The sequence below is a fragment of the Somniosus microcephalus genome, chromosome 2 (assembly GCF_052327205.1).
Source record: "Somniosus microcephalus isolate GS21.2 chromosome 2, FLI_Smic_1.0, whole genome shotgun sequence".
Classification (NCBI taxonomy): Eukaryota; Metazoa; Chordata; class Chondrichthyes; order Squaliformes; family Somniosidae; genus Somniosus; species Somniosus microcephalus.
The window spans coordinates 236423363-236442816 of record NC_140988.1 but is presented as its reverse complement, the minus strand read 5'-3'; the positions used below and the strand labels follow the sequence as shown (position 1 = coordinate 236442816).

Genomic DNA, 19454 nt, shown 5'->3' with positions numbered 1-19454 from the left:
CACAATGTCACACCTTGCTGGTAGGAACAATGTAAGGCAGCGTGCAGAAGTTATACAGACAATAGGCGATCAGAAAATGCATTACCATGATTGCAAACGCATTACCATAATGTTTAGGTGATCATGAACACATTACCAGGATGTTTACTTAGCTGTAACCCAGTCAGTTAAATGTGACTTCTTTATTTCAAACTGCCAGGCCAGGAAATCAAATTAAATGTATACGTGCACAGCTCAGGATTGGTGCAGGAATGTACGAGGTGTTAATGTCTTCTCAAATGCAAGTATAATAATGTAGCACACTGTATGACAAATTGCTTGCTCTGTTGGGTTCGTCAGACTCTTGCAGGAGTCGGTGCCGACATTTCAGAGTAAGACTCCGCGGAAAATAAATCGTTTGAATTCTCCAGTTGCATTCGACTCAGTGATTACTGAACCAGATTGAGGGTAAAGAATCCGTTCTATCACACCCTGTTCTATCTTTTTATGGTCCAAGGTGGATGACCTCACATTTGCCTACACTGAAATCCATTTGCCACAGTTTTGCCCATTCACTTAGTCTATCAATATCCCTTTATAATTTTATGCTTTCATTTACACTGCCTATGCCGCCTTTCTGTGTGTCGGCAAATTCGGATATGTGGCTTTCTATACCATCATCTAAATCGGTAATAAATATAGTGAATAGTTGAGGCCCCAACACAGATCCCTGCGGGACACTACTTGTCACATCCTGCCAATTAGAGTACCTGCCCATTATCCCTACTCTCTGTCTCCTGCCACTTAGCCAATTTCCTAACCAGGTCAATAATTTGCATTCAATTCCATGGGCTTCAATTTAGTTAACAGTCTCTTATGAGGGACCTTATCAAATGTCTTCTGGAAGTCCATATAAATAACACCCATAGACATTCCCCTGTCCGCTACTTTAGTCACCTCTTCAAAAAATTCAATCAGGTTTGTCAGGCATGATCTACACTTTACAAATCCTTGCTGGCTTTCTCTGATCAGCTGAAAATTTTCAAGGTGTTCAGTCAACCTATCCTCTTAATTATTGACTCTAGTCATTTCCCGACAACAGATTTTAGACTAACTGGTCTATAATTCTCTGGTTTCCCTCCCTCACTATTCTTAAATAGCAGAGTGACATGCATAATTTTCCAATCTAAAAGGAACAGTTGCTGAATTGAGAGAACGTTGGAAGATTATAGCTAAGACATCTGCAATGTGCTCACCTACTTCCTTTAAAATCCTGGGATGGAAACCATCTAGTCCTGGGCGTGTCTCACTCTTTAGTGCCATTATTTTCTTCATTATTGTTATTTTGCTTACATTAATTTTGTTGAGTCCCTGTCCCTGATTCAATATTAGTTTCCTTGGGATTTCCGGCATGCTATCCTCTTCCTCTACTGTAAATACTGACGCAAAGTAATTATTCAACATGTCCACCATTTCCTTATCATGGATAATATCACCGATATCAGTTTACAAGGGGCCAACATTGCTCCTGACCACCTTTTTTCCTAATATAATTGTTAAAAAAATTTGCATTGATTTTGATATCCCTTGCAAGTTTCTTTTCATACTCCCTTTTTATAACTTCTTGTGGACGGGCCACGGACCCCCAGTTGAGAACCCCTGGAAGTAGTTGGAAAGAATCTCATTTTTATAAATCTTCCTTTATGCTAGTTTGGACATATATCCAGACTGATGTCCCATATTCTTTAATTTCCTATTTCAGCAAGTCACTACACAAGTTGAGGGCTAATGGGAGCTCTGCATGGCTCTATTTCTCACAAAGCTTTTCATCATGGACTCATATCCAAACATTATTGAGGAAAACTGCTTTGCGTTCAGAGCTTTTACTGTTCTGACACAATTGTATAAGGTTTAACAAACTGTTTATTATATGTGTCTACTGCTTCATTCTTGGTTCTGTATAATCTTACTTTAAAAAAAAAATAGGAATCAGTAGCTTATAACCCAACCTATATGGTCTGGTAGCCTGATGTTTACCACCGGTTTGGAGAGGATCTGGAGCACACTGTGTGCTACATATTTCATTTCCATTGCATATGCCAACAGTAGAGGTGTTCATTAATCATCCAGTGGCAACACCATCAAATTTATTTCGCGCATACCGCATAATTTTGTTTCATAAACTTTGCAGCTTGCCTATGGAAACGTAGGTTTGTATTAAGCACCAACAAAAACTGGTTGGATGTAGCCTGAATTGTAACTCAAGTCATGGGTCTGCATTCTCACAATTACATTTCACAGCAAGACAAACATATTTTTACTTCTTTTCACAGCCTGCAGGTGTTAAGTAGGGTACTTGTCCCTGGCCATCTTAAGGCTACAATCTAGCATTTACTTATGTGCCAATATTTAAAGTGTCAATAATTATGGAACTAGTCATTTCAAAGTATATTTTGGGGGCCAAACACAAGAGAAATGCAGGGAACAGCACCAACCGCTGTACATGGCCGCCTTTGACACTGTCAACCGTGAGGGATTATGGAGTGTCCTCCTCAAATTCGGCTGCCCTCAAAAGTTTGTCACCATCCTCCGCCTGCAAGCTGTGATCCTGACTAACGGTTCCACCACAGACCCAATTCATGTACAGACCGGGGTCAAGCAAGGCTGTCTCATCGCACCAACGCTCTTCTCGATCTTCCTTGCGGCAATGCTCCATCTCACCCTCAGTAAGCTCCCCGCTGGAGTGGAGCTAATTTACAGAACTAACGGGAAACTGTTCAACCTCCGTCGCCTTCAGTCCAGATCCAAGGTCGTCCCTTCCTGTCGGTGAATTACAGTATGCAGACGACGCTTGCGTTTGCGCACACTCGGAGGTCGAACTCCAAACCATCGTTAACACCTTCACCGAAGCGTACGAGAGCATGGGCCTTACACTAAACATCCGTAAGACAAAGGTCCTCTACCAACCTGCCCCCGCCACACAGTACTGCCCCCCGATTATCAAAATCTACAAGGCCTTGGACAACGTGGACCACTTTCCATACTGTCAACAAGGGCAGACATCAATGACGAAGTCCAACACTGCCTTCAGTGTGCCAGTGCAGCCGTCGGTCGCCTGAGGAAGAGAGGCCTAGAAATTCAGTGGGCTGCGCCACCAGTTTGCACCCAAAGAGGGCACTCAGTGGCTTTAGCGCCACTGGCCACCGCGATATTTAGCGGGGCACTAATGGCGGCGTTAGCCTGTAGCGCTGCGCCGCCACCGATGACGTCATCGGTGTGCGCAGCGCCCCGCTCCCGCCCCGATGACCATATTTGGTCGCGCCCGCCTCTTTAACGCCGGTCGCAAATAGCGACCGGTTCACAGGGCCTACTTGTGGCGGTAGTGGCGCTAGTTAAGGTGGAGGTGCGGGCGGCCGCCTGCCAGCACCTCCGTCCCCGGCCTCCTAAACCCCCCCCCCCCCCGCGGCATTGCCAGCTGTTTCCCCGAGAGCCCGGCACTTCTCCTTGGTGCCGGGCTCATTTGCCGGCACTCGCGAGCGGAGCGAGCGCTGTTGCAGGCACCTCCCCCTTAACAGTGGGAGGAAGGCCTGCAGTACCGCAGTGTGCCGTGCCGCAGCGTGTGGCGCTGCGGCCCTTAGCGCGCCGATATTCAGGGTGAGCGCCCCAAGCGGGGCGCGGGAAGCCTCGAGTAGTGGCCCGCTTCCATTTGGGGTGCAGAAACTGAATATCCGGATGGCGCAAGTGGCTCCGCTCGCAGCGGTAATTCCGGCGCCCAGGCGAGCTTGGCGCCCCAAACGGCGCCCAACTGAATTTTTAGCCCAGAGTGTTTGAAGACCAGGACCTCAAACCCAGCACCAAGCTCATGGTCTACAGAGCAGTAGTAATACCCGCCCTATTGTATGCCTCAGAGACATGGACCATGTACAGCAGGCACCTCAAAGCACTGGAGAGGTACCACCAACGCTGCCTCCGCAAGATCCTGCAAATCCATTGGCAGGATAGGCGCACCAACGTCAGTGTTCTCGCTCAAGCCAACATCCCCAGCATCGAAGCTTTGACCACGCTCGATCAGCTCCGATGGACGGGTCACATCGTCCGCATGCCCGATATGAGACTCCCAAAACAAGCGCTCTACTCGGAGCTCCGACACGGCAAGAGAGCCCCAGGTGGGCAGAGGAAACACTTCAAGGACACCCTCAAAGCCTCCTTGATAAAGTGCAACATCCCCATCGACACCTGGGAATCCCTGGCCCAAGACAGCACAAAGTGGAGGAAAAGCATCTGGGAAGGCGCCGAATACCTCGAGTCTCTTCACCAGGAGCAAGCGGAAGCCAAGCGCAAACTGCGGAAGGAGCGCATGTCATCCCAAGCACCCCACCCACCCGCCCCTTCAACCACCTTCTGCCCCACCTGTGACAGAGACTGTAGGTCCCGAATTGGACTCATCAATCACCTGAGAACTCATTTTTAATGTGGAAGCAAGTCATCTTTGGTTCCAAGGGACTGCCTGAGAGAGAGAAGAGAGATGTTCCAATATTTAAAGTATCAATAATTATGGAACTAGTCATTTCAAAATATATTTTGGGGGCCAAACCTGGTCATAGTTCCCAATTTTTATCTTTACTAATAGGATTGTCAAGATCTCAATCAAAATTCTGCAGAAAAAGATGAGTGTCCCTTCAGGAAAGACATAGGAAATATTAAAGCTGGCCTCTGTAACTGTCCCAACTAAAGCTAAATAAACATTTATGTAATATCTTATTTTACAAGTCACTGATCATGGAATTTAATTAACTTTTGGCTGGGATTCATACAACAGTTTACTAATGCACGTGGCCCAGAATAGCAATAATAGATGGTTATGCCATGTACGTGGTATGCATCATTTATTCAATGTAAAGGAGATAACACAAACAGGACAATTTTCTCCAAGTGCCAGTTGCTATAGAATAGTACAGCACAGAAGGAGCCCACTCGGCCCATCGAATCTTCCCCTTCGAAGAGCAGTCCTGTTAGTCTCACTCTTCCGCGCCTTCCCCATATCCCTGAAATTTTTCTCCTTCAAATATTTATCCAATGACCTTTTGAAGGCTACTATTGAATCTGTATCCACCACCCTATCAGTCAGTGCATTCCAAATCCTAACCACCTGTCACTTCAGGGTCTTTTGCAATCACCTTAAATCTGTGCCAATTCTTATTCCCGTTCTTGTTACAATATTTTAATACTTTTTCAGCGCCTTGGTCATCAACTCGACATCAAACTTTGTGCTCTGGCTGCACCACCAGCCAGTGCTAACTTCAACAATCGCTTCTCCCCGAGTTCCCCCTTCCCCAAAATGATACAGCCTCAGTTGTTTTCTGAATTATCACCACTACATAGGGGGGGGGGGGGAAATTCCTCAACTTGTACAAATTATTCACAAAGAAATACTAACACAACAGCCTAAAAAAAAGCCAAGTACTAAGGCACTTCATTCTTTTTGAAAACAAAATGCAAACCAAAGTCATGAACACGAGGGCTGTCTGAAAGCATTCTGTAGTATTACTACCTACTACACCAGAGCATGTAACAAAAGACTCAACCAAAACAGTTAGGCTGCTTTAATCACACATACATTAGCCCGGAATTTTGTGGTAATGTATCTGGGGAGGGCTAACAAGGCAAGGGAATACACAATAAATGGTAGGATACCGAGAAGTGTAGAGGAACAGAGGGACTTTGGAGTGCATGTCAACAGATCCCTGAAGGTAGCAGGACAGGTAGATAAGAAGGCATACGGGATACTTTCCTTTTTTAGCCGAGGCATAGAATATAAGAGCAGGGAGCTTATGCTTGAACTGTATAAAACACTAGTTAGGCCACAGCTAGAGTACTGCGTACAGTTCTGGTCACATTACAGGAAATATATGATTACACTAGAGAGGGTACAGAGGAGATTTACGAGGATGTTGCCTGGATTGGAGAACTTTAGCTAGGTGGAAAGATTGGATCGGCTGGAGTTGTTTTCTTTGGAACAGGAGGCTGAGGGGAGACTTGATTGAGGTGTATAAAATTATATGGGACCTAGATAGAATGGATAGGAAGGACCTATTTCCCTTAGCAGAGAGGTCAATAACCATGGGGCATAGATTTAAAGTAATTGGTAGAAGGATTAGAGGAGAGTTGAGGAGAATGTTTTTCACCCAGAGGGTGGTGGGGGTCTGGAACTCACTGCTTGAAAGGGTGTTAGAGGCAAAAACACTCAGCACATTTAAAAAATACGTGGATATGCACTTGAAGTGCCGTAACCTACAAGGCTACGTACCAAGAGCTGGAAAGTGGGATTAGGCTGGATAGCTCTTTTTCGGCCGGCACAGACACGATGGGCCATACAGCCTCCTTCTATGCCATAAATTTCTATGATTCTATAAAGTATTTTGTCAAAATGATATCACCTAATGGTTCAGCTCACTGGATTCTGTCCAAGCTAGTAATTCTAGCATTTTTTTCCTCCAGCTCAAACTTATAATACTGTATTTCAGAGTGCAGTCCAAATCTCATCTCACAGTAGTTAATGTTTTAGGTGTGGACCCTTTTTCAAAACTGCCAAAAAATCCACATCTGAAACATGAACTCCTCTGTTCTCTCCACAGATGCTGCCTGGCCTGAGCATTCCAGCAATTTCAGCCTTTGTTCAGATTTCCAGCACCTGCAATGTTTTGACATTTGTCCATCTCTGTACTTCAGAGTGCAGTGCAAGCTACCTTTGTGAAACAAACTGACTAAAAACAATATGGTATACATTTCTAAAAATAGAAACATAGCTTAAAAGGACAATAATAACTTGTATTTATACAGCACCTTTAATGAAGAAACATTCTAGGGTGCTTCACAAAGGTAAAATTGGATGCTGAACAGTAGGTGAAGATTATGGGGAGGTGACCAAAAACGTGGTCATAGAGGTAGGTTTTAAGGAGGCTTCTGAAGATGGGGAGCGAGACGGCAGGACACAAGGGTTTAGGGCAAAGAGCTCCAAAGTGTAAGCCCAAGACAGATAAAGGCTCAGATACTGAGCGGAGAGAGACCAGAATTAGGAGGGTGTGGGATGGCACGTATAGCTGTAAAACATTGCAGAGGTAGGAAGGGGCGAGGCTGTGGAAGGATTTGTAACTCAGAACAAGGAATTTGTTCAGGGATGGAAAGCCAATGGAAGTCAGTGAGGATTGGTGTGATACACGAAGTAGGACTTACTGTGGGTGGTAGACTGTTAAACGAGTTAGAGTTTGTGTAGGGAAAAGCTGGGGACGCCAAATAGGACAGCACTGGAGAGGCAACAAACTCTTGGATGAGCGTTTCAACAGCAGCGGAAGTGACATAAGGGCAGAGGAGAATGATGTTGTGGAAGTGCAAATAAGTAATCTGGACGATGGATTCTATATGGATTTTGAAGCTAGGGTCAAACAGGACTGAGGATCTACGCAGTCTGATTCAGCCAGACTGAGTAACTACAGAGGGGTTCGGAATTAGGGCACAGAGCCAAACAGTCTCATCAATTTTATGAAGAAAGATCAAGCTCATCCATAATTTGACATCAGACAAGTCCCAAACCTGAGTTGTGGGCAGGGAGGTGGAACTAACCATCAATGGCATACATATAGAAGCCAACCCCATGCCGTCAATTGATATCGCCATGGAGCAGCACGTAGATGAGAAGTAAAAGGGAAATCAAGGATGGAATCTTGAGGGATTCCCAAGGGGACCGTGTGGCAGGGAGAGCAAAAGATTTTGCAGGCTGCATTGGATACAGGTAGCAGAGAGACCAAGTGAACATAGTGTCATGGAGGTGTACCAAGAGGGCTGACAGTGGAGGAACTTGAAATGGTCAATTGAGTTGAATGCCATGGAGAGGATGATACGGGCAAGGAGAGATAATGCATCGCAGTTGTAATCACAAAGGTTGTTGTAACCATTCTATGATTCTAGCACAGAAGGAGGCCATTCGGCCCGTATGTATTCAGGGTGACTTTGACCAAGGTGGTCTCGGACTGAAGGAATTCGAACAGGGCACGATGGGAGAAGTAAATAACAATTCCAAAAACTCAATGTTTGCCTCAATATACTAACGCAGTTGTTGCACAATAAATACTACATAGTAACTTCAATTACACAATTTACAACACAAAAGAACCGTTGGGCCCAACCAGTTGGTGATGCCGAATTGTAGGTCCTGGATGAGCACGGCCCATCCTGAACGCAAAAAAGACTTGCATTTATATAGCGCCTTTCACAACCACCAGATGTCTCAAAGAGCTTTACATGCAAAGGAAGTACTTTTTTGAAGTGGAGTCACTGTTGTAAGAGGGTGGTCGCCCTGGCTGCCTGGGTGGCAATGGAGATCTTTTGAGACCAGTGGACACCAGAGGGTATAGAATGTCTTACAGTCACTGATAATGACATGATGATTTAGTTGGGAAGGTTCCCTTTACTTTTGTTGGGACTTTTTGCTTATGTTGAGCATCTTTTAGTTTGATTGGTCCATATTATGAATGGCAACCTAAAAGGGGCATTTGTGCTGATTCTTGTTTGGCAACACTGGGGCAACCCAATGTCACCCCTTACTGGTTCATCAAAATAGGCCCAACCAGTCAAGGAGGAACTGGAAGTGGCCTCAATCACCTCTGTGTTTAACAAAAAGGAACATACAACAGATGGCATTTCCGACTTTGCAATTTATCAATTTATTATCAGGATAAAATATTGATGTCCAAGCTTGGCGAGCTGGGGCAAAACTAAATAACAGACAAGTGTCACATTCAACAAACCCCCAAACACAGCAGCAACAACACCGCCACCCCGGGTTCTTGTACCCAACCGGGGCCCAACCCGCACGCCGAGCCGAGCTTCTCACCTCTGTTACCAATCCCCGCGTCTCCAACGCTCACTGCTCCCGCCCGCCGTGCTTACCTTCACCAAAGCCCCACGAACACAAGCTGAACGGCGGCACAAACTCACAGCGACCATCCCAGGCCAGGAACTGGTCCGTGCCCGTCACTTCCGGCTGCAGACTCCCTGTGACAGCTTGAACATGGCCATGATTGAGACTGGCAAATCGGTCCCTCTGTGGCTCTCAACACCGAGGATGCACCATCGATCCCGAACTGCTCTAAATCCACACCTGTAGTCTTTTCCCTCAGAACTCCAGAGATTTTAATAGTCTGATACATACAAACATTTGATGGATTGAGATTTCGTACTTCGCCAGTTGTGGGACAGGAAGAGTAGTTTTAACTGTTCCCCAATTCTTTACCCACATTGCTTTCAAGCTTGCCTTTTCATCATCAGAATTATATATTTTTGTCCTGGTCTTTAATGGTGCTGACTGCCAGATAATCGTAAATGGAATCATATTGTAGTTACTGATCCACTATTTTCAATTATATTTGATCACTTTTAGAACGAGATTGGATACAAATTACTCCTAGTATGATTCTTGACGCATTGGGTGAAAAAGTGATTGAATACCATTTCTGATTTTGTTGCATTATTTGTATTAAAGAATTCACAGTTTATAATGGGTTTATTGAATTTTTACAACATTCTTATGTCATTATAAAGATATAAGCACAGATGAGGGCGACCATCCACCACAAGGACTGCAGCGGTTCAAGAAGACGGCTCACCACCACCTTCTCAAGGGCAATTAGGGATGGGCAAAAAATGCTGGCCTTGCCAGCGACACCCACATCCCAGGAATGAATTTTTTAAAAATCATCCTTCCATAGAAATCTACAGTCTCCCATTACAGTGCCTACTGCCTCTTGATTTTGTTTGCCTCCACTACCCTTCTCAAAAGAGCAGTCGAGGTATTAATCAGTCTTTGCCATCAACCTTATCCTAACCAAGAGGCCTTATTGTTAATTATGTCCTTGCCTACTTGTTAACTCAACAAACTATTTAATTGTGTCATATCTTTATGCCAATTCATGCTCCTTAATTTCCAAATCCTACAAACCTAACCTCACTATATTTTCAAATCCAAATGCAATGGAGAGGCCTATTTTTGTGGCCTCACCCTCCTTTTAGATTGCCCCTTAATTATGCAAATTGAAATGTCTTTTTTTGGTGACAGTGTAAGGCAAAATGCCAGCACGAGACCAACTCCAAACCAAATGACTGAGTTCCTATATTATAAGATCTATTTTCTCGATCTCACCTTTCACTGGGTGATTTACCTCATTCCCCTGCCACGTGCCCGCCCATTTCACCAGCCTGTCTATGTCTTCCTGAAGTCTATCACTCTCCTCCTCACTGTTCACTATACTTCCAAGTTTTATGTCATCTGCAAATTTTGAAATTGTGCCCTGTACACCCATGCCCAAGTCATTAATATATCTCAAGGAAAGCAGTGGTCCAAGAACCGACCCCTGGGGGACACCACTGTATTCCTTCCTCCAGTCCGAACAACAACTGTTCACCATTACTCTCTGATCCTGTCACTTAGCCAATTTTGTATCCATGCTGCCACTGTCCCTTTTATTCCATGGGCTTCAACTTTGCTGACAAGCCTATTATGTGGCACTTTGTTGAACGCCTTTTGGAAATCTATGTACACTACGTCAACTGCATTACCCTCATCAACCCTCTCTGTTACCTCATCAAAGAACTGAATCAAGTTAGTTAAACACAATTTGCCTTTAACAAATCCTTGCTGGCTTTCCTCAATTAATCCACACTTGTCCATTGTTAATTTTGTCCCTGATTACTGTTTCTAAAAGCTTCCCCACTACTGAGGTCAAACTGACTGGCTGGGTTTATCTTTACACTCATTTTTGAACAATGGTGTAACATTTGCAATTCTCCAGTCCCCGTATCTAAGGAGGATTAGACTATTATGGCCAGTACCTCTGCGATTTCCTCCCTCAATTCCCTCAGCATCCTAGGATGCATCCCATCCACTCCTGGTGTACTACTTTAAGTACAGCCAGCCTTTCTAATACCTCCTCTTTATCAATTTTTATCCTATCAAGTATCTCCACTACCTCCTCCTTTACTATGTCTATGGCAGCATCCTCTTCCTCGGTGAAGACAGATGCAAAATACTCATTTAGTACCTCAGCCATACCCTCTGCCTTCATGCATAGATCTCCTTTTTGGCCCCTAATCGGCACCGCCCCTCCTTTTACTACCCTTTTACTACTTATATGCCTATAGAAGACTTTTGGATTACATAGAAAAACATAGAAAAATAGGAGCAGGAGTAGGCCATTCAGCCCTTCGAGCCTGCTCCACCATTCAATATGATCACGGCTGATCCTCTATCTCAATACCATATTCCTGCTCTCTCCCTATACCCCTTGATGCCTTTTGTGTCTAGAAATCTATCTATCTCCTTCTTAAATATATTCAGTGACTTGGCCTCCACAGCCTTCTGTGGTAGACAACCCCACAGGTTCACCATCCTCTGAGTGATCTTTTATGTTGGCTGCCATTCTATTCTCATACCCTCTCTTTGCCCCTCTTATTTTCTTTTTCACTTCACCTCTGACCTTTCTATATATAGCCTGATTCTCAGATGTATTTGCAACCTGATATCTGTCATATGCACCCTTTTTCTGCTTCATCATATTCTCTACCTCTTTCGTCATCCAGGGAGCCCTGGCTTTAGTTGTCCTGCCTTTCCCCCTAGTGGGAATGCACCTCAACTGTACCTGAACTATTTCCTCTTTAAAGGTAGCCCACTGTTCCATTACAGGTTTGCCTGCCAATCTTCGATTCCAGTTTAACCGGGCCAGATCCATTCTCATCCTACTGAAATTGGCCTTCTCCCAGTTAAGCATTTTTACTCTAGATTTCCCCCTGTCCTTTTCCATAGCTAATCTAAACTTTATGTTACTATGATCACTGTTCTCTAAATGTTCACCTACTGACACTTGCTCTACTTGACCTACCTCATTCCCCAGAACCAGATCCAGCAATGCCTCCTCCCTCGTCGGGCCGGAAACATACTGATCAAGGAAGTTCTCCTGAACACACTTCAGAAATTCTTCCCCTTCTCTGCCCTTAACATTATTACGATCCCAGTCTATATTAGGATAGTTGAAGTCCCCCATTATTACTACTCTATATTTCTTGCACCTCTGTAATTTCTCTGCAAATTTGCTCCTCCATATCTTTCCCACTATTTGGTGGTCTATAGAATACACCTAGTAGTGTAATGGCACCTCTATTATTTCTTAACTCTAGCCGTGTAGATTCTGTCTTTGAACCCTCTGGGATATCCTCCCTCTTCAGCATTGTAACATTCTCCTTGACCAATACTGCCACACCACATCCTATCTTTCCTTCCCTATCTCTCCTGAACACTTTACAACCAGGAATATTTAATACCCAATCCTGCCCTTTTTTTTGCCAGGTCTCAGTTATTGCCACAACATCATATTCCCACATGGCTATTTGCGCTTGCAGCTCAATTACCTTGTTTATTATGCTTTGTGCGTTCACATACATACACTGTAAACCCATTTTAGACCATCCTATATTCTCTCTTAGTTTGACCCCACCTAATACCTTACTATTTCTTACTTTAGTGCTTTCTGCCTCTCCCAATACTTTCAGCACTTTATTTCCCCTGTCTAATGTTACATCCTGGTGCCCATCCCCCTGCCAAATTATTTGAACCCTCCCCAACAGCACTAGCAAACCTCCCTGCGAGGCTATTGGTTCCAGCCCTGTTGAGGTGCAACCCGTCCGGCCTGTACAGGTAGCACCTCCCCCGTAAATAAGGGGGCCAAAACTGTGCACAGTACTCCAGGTGTGGTCTCACCAGAGCCCTGTACAATTGTAGCAAGACTTCCATACTCTAGTACTCCAACCCTCTAGCAATAAAGGCCAACATGCCATTTGACTTCCTAATTGCTTGCTGTACCTGCATGCTAACTCTGTGTTTCCTGTACGAGGACACCTAAATCTTTCTGAACACCAACATTTAATAGTTTCTCACCATTTAAAAAATACTCTGTTTTACTATTCTTCCTACCAAAGTGAATAACCTCACATTTCCCCACATTATACTCCATCTGCCACCTTATTGCCCACTCACTTAACCTGTCTATATCCCTTTGCAGGTTCTTTACGTTCTCCTCACATTTTATTTTTAACCTTGCATTTATCCACATTATACTGCATTTGCCATGCATCTGCCCAATCACCCAACCTGTCAAAATCATACTGGAGTTTCTCTGCATCCTCCTCACAGCACACATGCCCACCCAGCTTTGTGTCGTCTGCAAACTTGGAGACATTACATCTAGTTCCTGAGTGGGTAAGAAGATTGCAAATGGAATACAATGTGGGGAAGTGTGAAGTTATCCACCTTGGTAGGAAAAACAAAAAAGCAGAATATTTTTTGAATGTTGAGAGACTGGGAAATGTTTGCATTCAGAGGGACCTGGGTGTCTTTGTACATGAATCACAGCAAGTTAACATGCAGGTACAGTAAGCAATTAGGAAAGCAAATGGTATGTTAGCTTTTGTTACAAAGGGATTAGGGTATAAGAGTAAAGAAGTCTTACTGCAATTACACAGGGCGTTGGTGAGGCCACACCTGGAGTACTGTGTACAGTTCTGGTCTCCTTACTTAAGCAAAGACATACTTGCCTTAGAGGGAGTGTAACTGAAGGATTGGGATTTGAACCAGTTGAATGTTGCAGTCGAGCGACACAGCATGACAACCTAGTTTCAGTCGAGACTAGTTTAAAAACACAATGGACTGAACTACAAAAGTGATTAAGCATGTGGAGATATGAGAAGCTGATTAACCTTTGAGCCATGTCCAATCATGAGTCACTGATCGGCCGAAGCCACAATGAAGTAAGAAAGGACCCTGCTGTCCAGATAACTGGACAAACTTAGATAAAAGACAGAACTAAAAGAAGGGGCTTAGCTAACGATGTAAAGTTATAATTAGGTTGTTTTTGAAGAAATATAATTGGGGAGGGGGGCGGCTGTTGCCACGAAGCCAGACTGGCCAAGGAATAAGTAATGTAATCAAGGCTATCGATGTGCTCCAGTCTTGTACTGTATATAAGCTTGTGAATTTTGTTGATTGGGGAGAAGGTGCTCGCACAGACTGCGGGATCTGAGACGCTTCTCCCAGAGCTCTGTTTTCAATAAACTGCACCTTTTACTTTACCACAGATTAGATGTGAATTTATTTTCACCCAACAAATTGGCGCTGCATGCAGGGTACTGCAGAGCTGGAAGACCGCCTGCACCAGTGAGCGGGGCGAGTAGTCAGATCTTTGACCATCCAGAAATTGGATCACTCGGAAGGGCGGTGTGACAGCAACGCAGTATCGAAAGAATCTGGTATCCGTGACGGGTGAGAGATGCAGTTTAAATAGTAGTTAAGTTGATTGAAACCTGATGTGTTATTTCGGAATGTAAATGTCTCGAGGACCCATACTGAGCCGGAATTAAGAGGGCGACTGGGCCCCACGTGAAGGCCAGAGTTAGTTGGGAATCCGAGACAGACTAAAAGTCTCTCTGCTGTGTTGCGTTGCGGGATCTGTTGGATTGCATTAAGTGACGTATTGTGCTAATGTATTAGAGCCTGCAAGTGCCAGACGAGCACCTCTGACAGGGATAGTTACAAGTCAGGACTGCCACCATCTAGTGGTGGACGATAGGTAAGACCTCTGAGAACGAGTTACTAGGGTGGACCGGAACGCGGTAAACTATTGAAAAAAAAAATGTATACATTATGGCGGAAGGCGGAGGCCCAGACTGGGGTCCGCCAGGATCGATGAGTCGACTCTATGCTGATGACCAAAAGGGTTTGATCGATAAAATGAAGAAAGATGGGTGGGATCCACTAGAAAAACCAATAACACAGCGGGAGTGGTGGGAAAAGCAGAAACAAAAGAAAACTAAGAAAGCAGGAGTAATTTTAATACATCAGGTAGTAATGTTAACAAAAAGGGTTAAGACACAAACCAGTAAGATGGAAGAACAAGAAATAAGAATAGCAGAATTAGAAACTTTAGTAGAAAGGATGGAATTGACAGGCAAGGGAAAAGGAGACAAACGGGATAAAGAAAACCCCCCACCGTATGCCTCGGCTCCACCTAGAGACGAAAATGATATTCCAGTAGTGCCGATGGCACCCGTAATACGACACCCAGTGCCAGCTCAAAGTCGATATCGGGCTTTCTCCCCTCTTGAAAAACAAGCCATTCTTAAAGATTTAGGAACCCTTAAACCCCGTCGTCAGAACTCAGAGTTCTGGAGGAATTTAGAGGAAATATGGGAAATCCATGATTTACATCCTCGAGACATCCACCAGTTAGTTAGGGCGAAATGCCCAGCCGACAAATGGAGAAATGTAAACCCCGCTGCAGGCATGCAAGACGGAGCGTGGGCGGATGCAGTACCTGCGGGTGCCGCACTGGCGGCACAGCGGGCAGCATACGGGCCCTTTAAGATCGCAGTAGAAATAGCACTTGGGGCCCCTACTATAAACTGGGGAAAAATCCAATCAATAAAGCAAAGAAAGGGAGAATTTAGTAGTGATTATGGAGAACGATTGTTTGACGCCTATTGTGAATCGTCAGGGCAAGCAAACCCACAACGAACAGACCAGCCCTTCATCCAGATGTTTAAGGATGGACTCTCATCGGCACACCAAGCCATCCTAAAAATGGGGGTCATAGCCGCCCCTACGTATGATCTCGCAGTTCAATGGGCATGTCAGATAGATGCAAAGGAATCTGAACACACCGAAAAGGGAGGTGTAAAAGTTAAACAGGAAAGGGTAGCAGCAGGGGAGGCATCACAATCAAACAAGAGGATTCAGGGGAACTGTTATAATTGTGGGAAGATGGGACATATGGCAAAGGATTGCAGGAGTGGAAAGAAAGGGGGATGTGACTATTGCGGTAAGCCAGGACACCAGAGTTACAGCTGTTGGCAGAAGAAAGGAAACGTGGACCAGACACAGGGCGCTTATCTCAGTCCGGAGGATAGAAGGGACTTTCTTGAGTACCTCAAGTCGAAAGGGAAGAGTCAATGACGGGAGGCGGCCCCGTAAAAGGAGGCTCGGATAACCGAGTCTATGTAGCAGCATTATTAGGGGGCCGACCATGTGAAATGTTAGTTGACACAGGAGCATCAGTATCCTTGACTGATTTGCCCCTTCCAACAACCAAGGAATATATATATATAGTAGGATTAGGGGGTATAAAAATTAAGGCTTATAAAAGTGAGGTACAAGTTTTAGAGTTAACAGGAAAACTCCTCCCCGCCCAATTTTATGTGTGTCCAAATAACGAAGGTACCATATTAGGAATAGACTTGCTAAAAGAATTTAACATATTGGTGGACTCCGCGCAAAATAAAATTGTTTGGTCCAAAGGAGATGGGTCCAAGGTCAGTATAGATAAACCATGCACCAATTTGGCTAGGGTAGGGAGTGCAGCATCTTTGAGCAGGGATTGGGAACAAGAACGGAAACCATACGGGACCATATGCAAAATTATGAAAGGGATTTGGGCTAAGACAAAACAGGACACCGGACAGGTAAAAATGGAGCCAATCACGGTTCCAGGTCCAGAACACAAGCCCCATAAGCAATACCCTATTAAACCAGAAGCCCGGGAAGCGGTACAAGAAATAGTGCGTGATCTGGAAGAAAGGGGCATAATTAGAATTACCGAAAGCACGACCAACTCGCCCGTATGGCCAGTCACCAAACCGGATAAATCATTCCGACTGACTATTGATTATACGGAATTAAACAAGGTAACGCCCAAATTGCACCCAATAGTGGCCAGCCCATCCACAATCTTAATTGCCTTGAACTCGGAGCACAAGATTTTTACAGTTTTGGACATAGCTAATGGATTCTGGTCTTTACCTTTAGACCAGGAATCCCAGAATAAGTTTGCCTTTACAGTCGGGGAAAGACAGTATACATGGACTAGGCTACCTCAGGGGTTCCATAACAGCCCGGCGGTATTCCACCGGGTAATGAGTTCACTGTTAGAAACAGTGAACCTCAACCCGTACCGCAGCACTGTATTGCAATACGTGGATGACCTGTTAATCGCCTCGGAAGATGAGCATGGACATGCAGCTGCGTTAACTGAAATCCTACAAGCCCTGGAAATAGGAGGGTTCAAGATAAACCCTAAGAAAGCTCAAATCGGGCAGAGCACAGTTATTTACCTGGGACAACAATTGTCACAGGGGACCAGAGCCATGCCAGGTGACCGACGGAAGGCCATACAAGAGATGCCCCGATCGGTCTCAGTGCGAGGAGTCAGGAAGGTTTTAGGTCTCTTTAATTATAGTAGGAATTTTATAGCGAACTTTGCAGCTATAGCGGAACCCATCCAGAAATTGGTGAAAGGGGGGAGTCCCGGTAATACCCCGGTAGAGTGGGGACCAGAACAGGAGCAGGCATATGGGAGTTTAAAACAAGCGCTGATAGTGGCCCCTGGCCTCGGTCTACCCGACATGAGGAAACCATTCCACATTCATTGTGAAAACGAAGGGGGTTTCTACGCCGCCGTGATAACCCAACAACATGGGGACAGGCGACGGCCGGTAGCATATTATTCCACTAAACAGTCATCCGTAGCCGCTGGATTATCACGATGTGTAGCAGCACTGGATTGCGCAGCGTGGGCGGTAAAGGTTAGCGAGCCCACAGTAATGACCGGGGACATTATCCTCCATACCAGACACACGATAGTAGAAATGTTAAATAATAATAACCTACGGTCAGTATCTAACATGCGAAGGGCACGTTGGGAGACGGTCCTAATACCTAAGGACGAATCAGTGGTAATTGTTAGGGATACGGGGGAGAATCCCGCGGAAGGGATCCTGGGATCAGGGGAACCCCACGTATGTGCAGAAGTAGATGAGGAAGTAGACGGAGACCCTTTGGAGGAAGATCCTCTGGAAGACCCACAGCTTACCCTGTACGTGGATGGCTCCAGAAAATATGTTGACGGGTCTCCCCGAACTGGGTGGGCAGTCGTAAATGAAAAATTAGAAACAGTATTGTCCGGCAGATTGGACGGGGCATTATCAGCCCAAGTGGCAGAATTAGTAGCACTCAGAGGCCCTGACCCTGGCAGAAGGAAAACCAGTAAATATTTACGCAGATAGTAGATATGCGTTTGGAGTGGTGCACGATTATATGATAGCTTGGGGAAGAAGGGGATTTGTCACTGCAGGAGGAGATCTTATCAGACATCAACAGCGAATAGGGGCCCTCTTGGAAGCTGCAAAAGCACCAAAGCAGGCAGCAGTAGTAAAAATTAAAGCCCATCAGAAGGTAGAAACCCGCCAACAAGAGGGCAATCGGGCCGCGGATTTGACAGTGCAGCAGGCATTAGAACAGGAACTACCGGTAGCAAGTACACAGGTAGACCAGATAGACATCGGAAGGTTGCACCAGGATACCGCGCCGGGAGAAAGGCAGGAATGGTATCGGGTAGGAGGTAGAGCAGATGATCAGGGGGTTTGGCGAAAAAACGGGAAGGTAATAGCCCCCGCTTGTATTCGACAAACACTCTTGGAGTTACACCATGGCATAGATCATGCGGGCAGAGGGGCAATGACCCATCTGGTAGGACAAGAATGGTGGTGGCCAGGTGTAGGAAGGGATGTAGCAAAGTATTGTCAAAAGTGTCTGACATGCGCCCAGCATAACCCAGGACGGCCAGTAAAAATACGAATGGCCCACCAGCCGAGACCTAGAGGCCCTTGGGAAAAGATACAAATAGATTTCACCGGACCATTACCAAGTTCCAGGGGGAAGAGATATTGCTTGGTAATTATAGACCAGTTTACTCGATGGGTCGAGGCCTTCCCTACTAGGGACTGCACAGCCACCACAGTGGCAAGAATAATGGCAGAAGAAATAATTCCCCGATGGGGAGTACCAATCCAAATCGATTCAGATCAGGGGACACATTTTACAGGGATAGTAATGAAAAAGATATGCGAATGGATGGGAATAAAGCAAAAATTCCATATTCCCTACCATCCCCAGAGTTCGGGAATGGTGGAACGAATGAACCGGACTTTGAAAACAGCCTTAGCCAAGGCGTTAGGGGAAAAGCAACAGCAATGGGTAAATGTATTACCAACCGTGTTAATGAAGTTAAGGGCGAGCCCAAACCGAACGACGCGTTTGTCCCCTTATGAATTAATGACGGGGAGAGCGATGCAACTCCCCCATGGAATAATAACAGGAGGAGAGGATATAGGCCCTCTGAGAGATAGAGTCCGTAGGTACGTCTTGGAACTAAGTAACCAGTTAAAGGAAATGAGACAGCAAACTAGGGATAGACAGGAGGAAAGAGATAAAGATTTGGAATTGACTGCACTTCCACATATCCCTCCAGCGGGAACTAAGGTAATGGTTAAAATTTTACCAGAAAAAACAGGCTTTGCCCCCAAATGGTCAGGACCGCATCAAG

General features: G+C 45.2%; 1 protein-coding gene across 11 annotated transcripts in view; it reads right to left on the bottom strand.

Annotated features, from left to right (window-relative positions):
- exoc1 (exocyst complex component 1) overlaps window positions 1–9046 on the bottom strand; it is a 154620-nt gene extending 145574 nt beyond the window's left edge. For 2 of the 11 annotated variants that reach the window (XM_085970270.1, XM_085970261.1), the window contains exon 1: window positions 8926–9045. The gene's annotated coding sequence lies outside the window, so the exon portion shown is untranslated. Of the gene's footprint in view, window positions 1–8869 lie in introns of all 11 variants that reach the window. The other 9 variants (XM_085970287.1, XM_085970277.1, XM_085970306.1 and 6 more) reach the window with 6 other exon arrangements.
- Between the last annotated feature and the right edge of the window lie 10408 nt (window positions 9047–19454).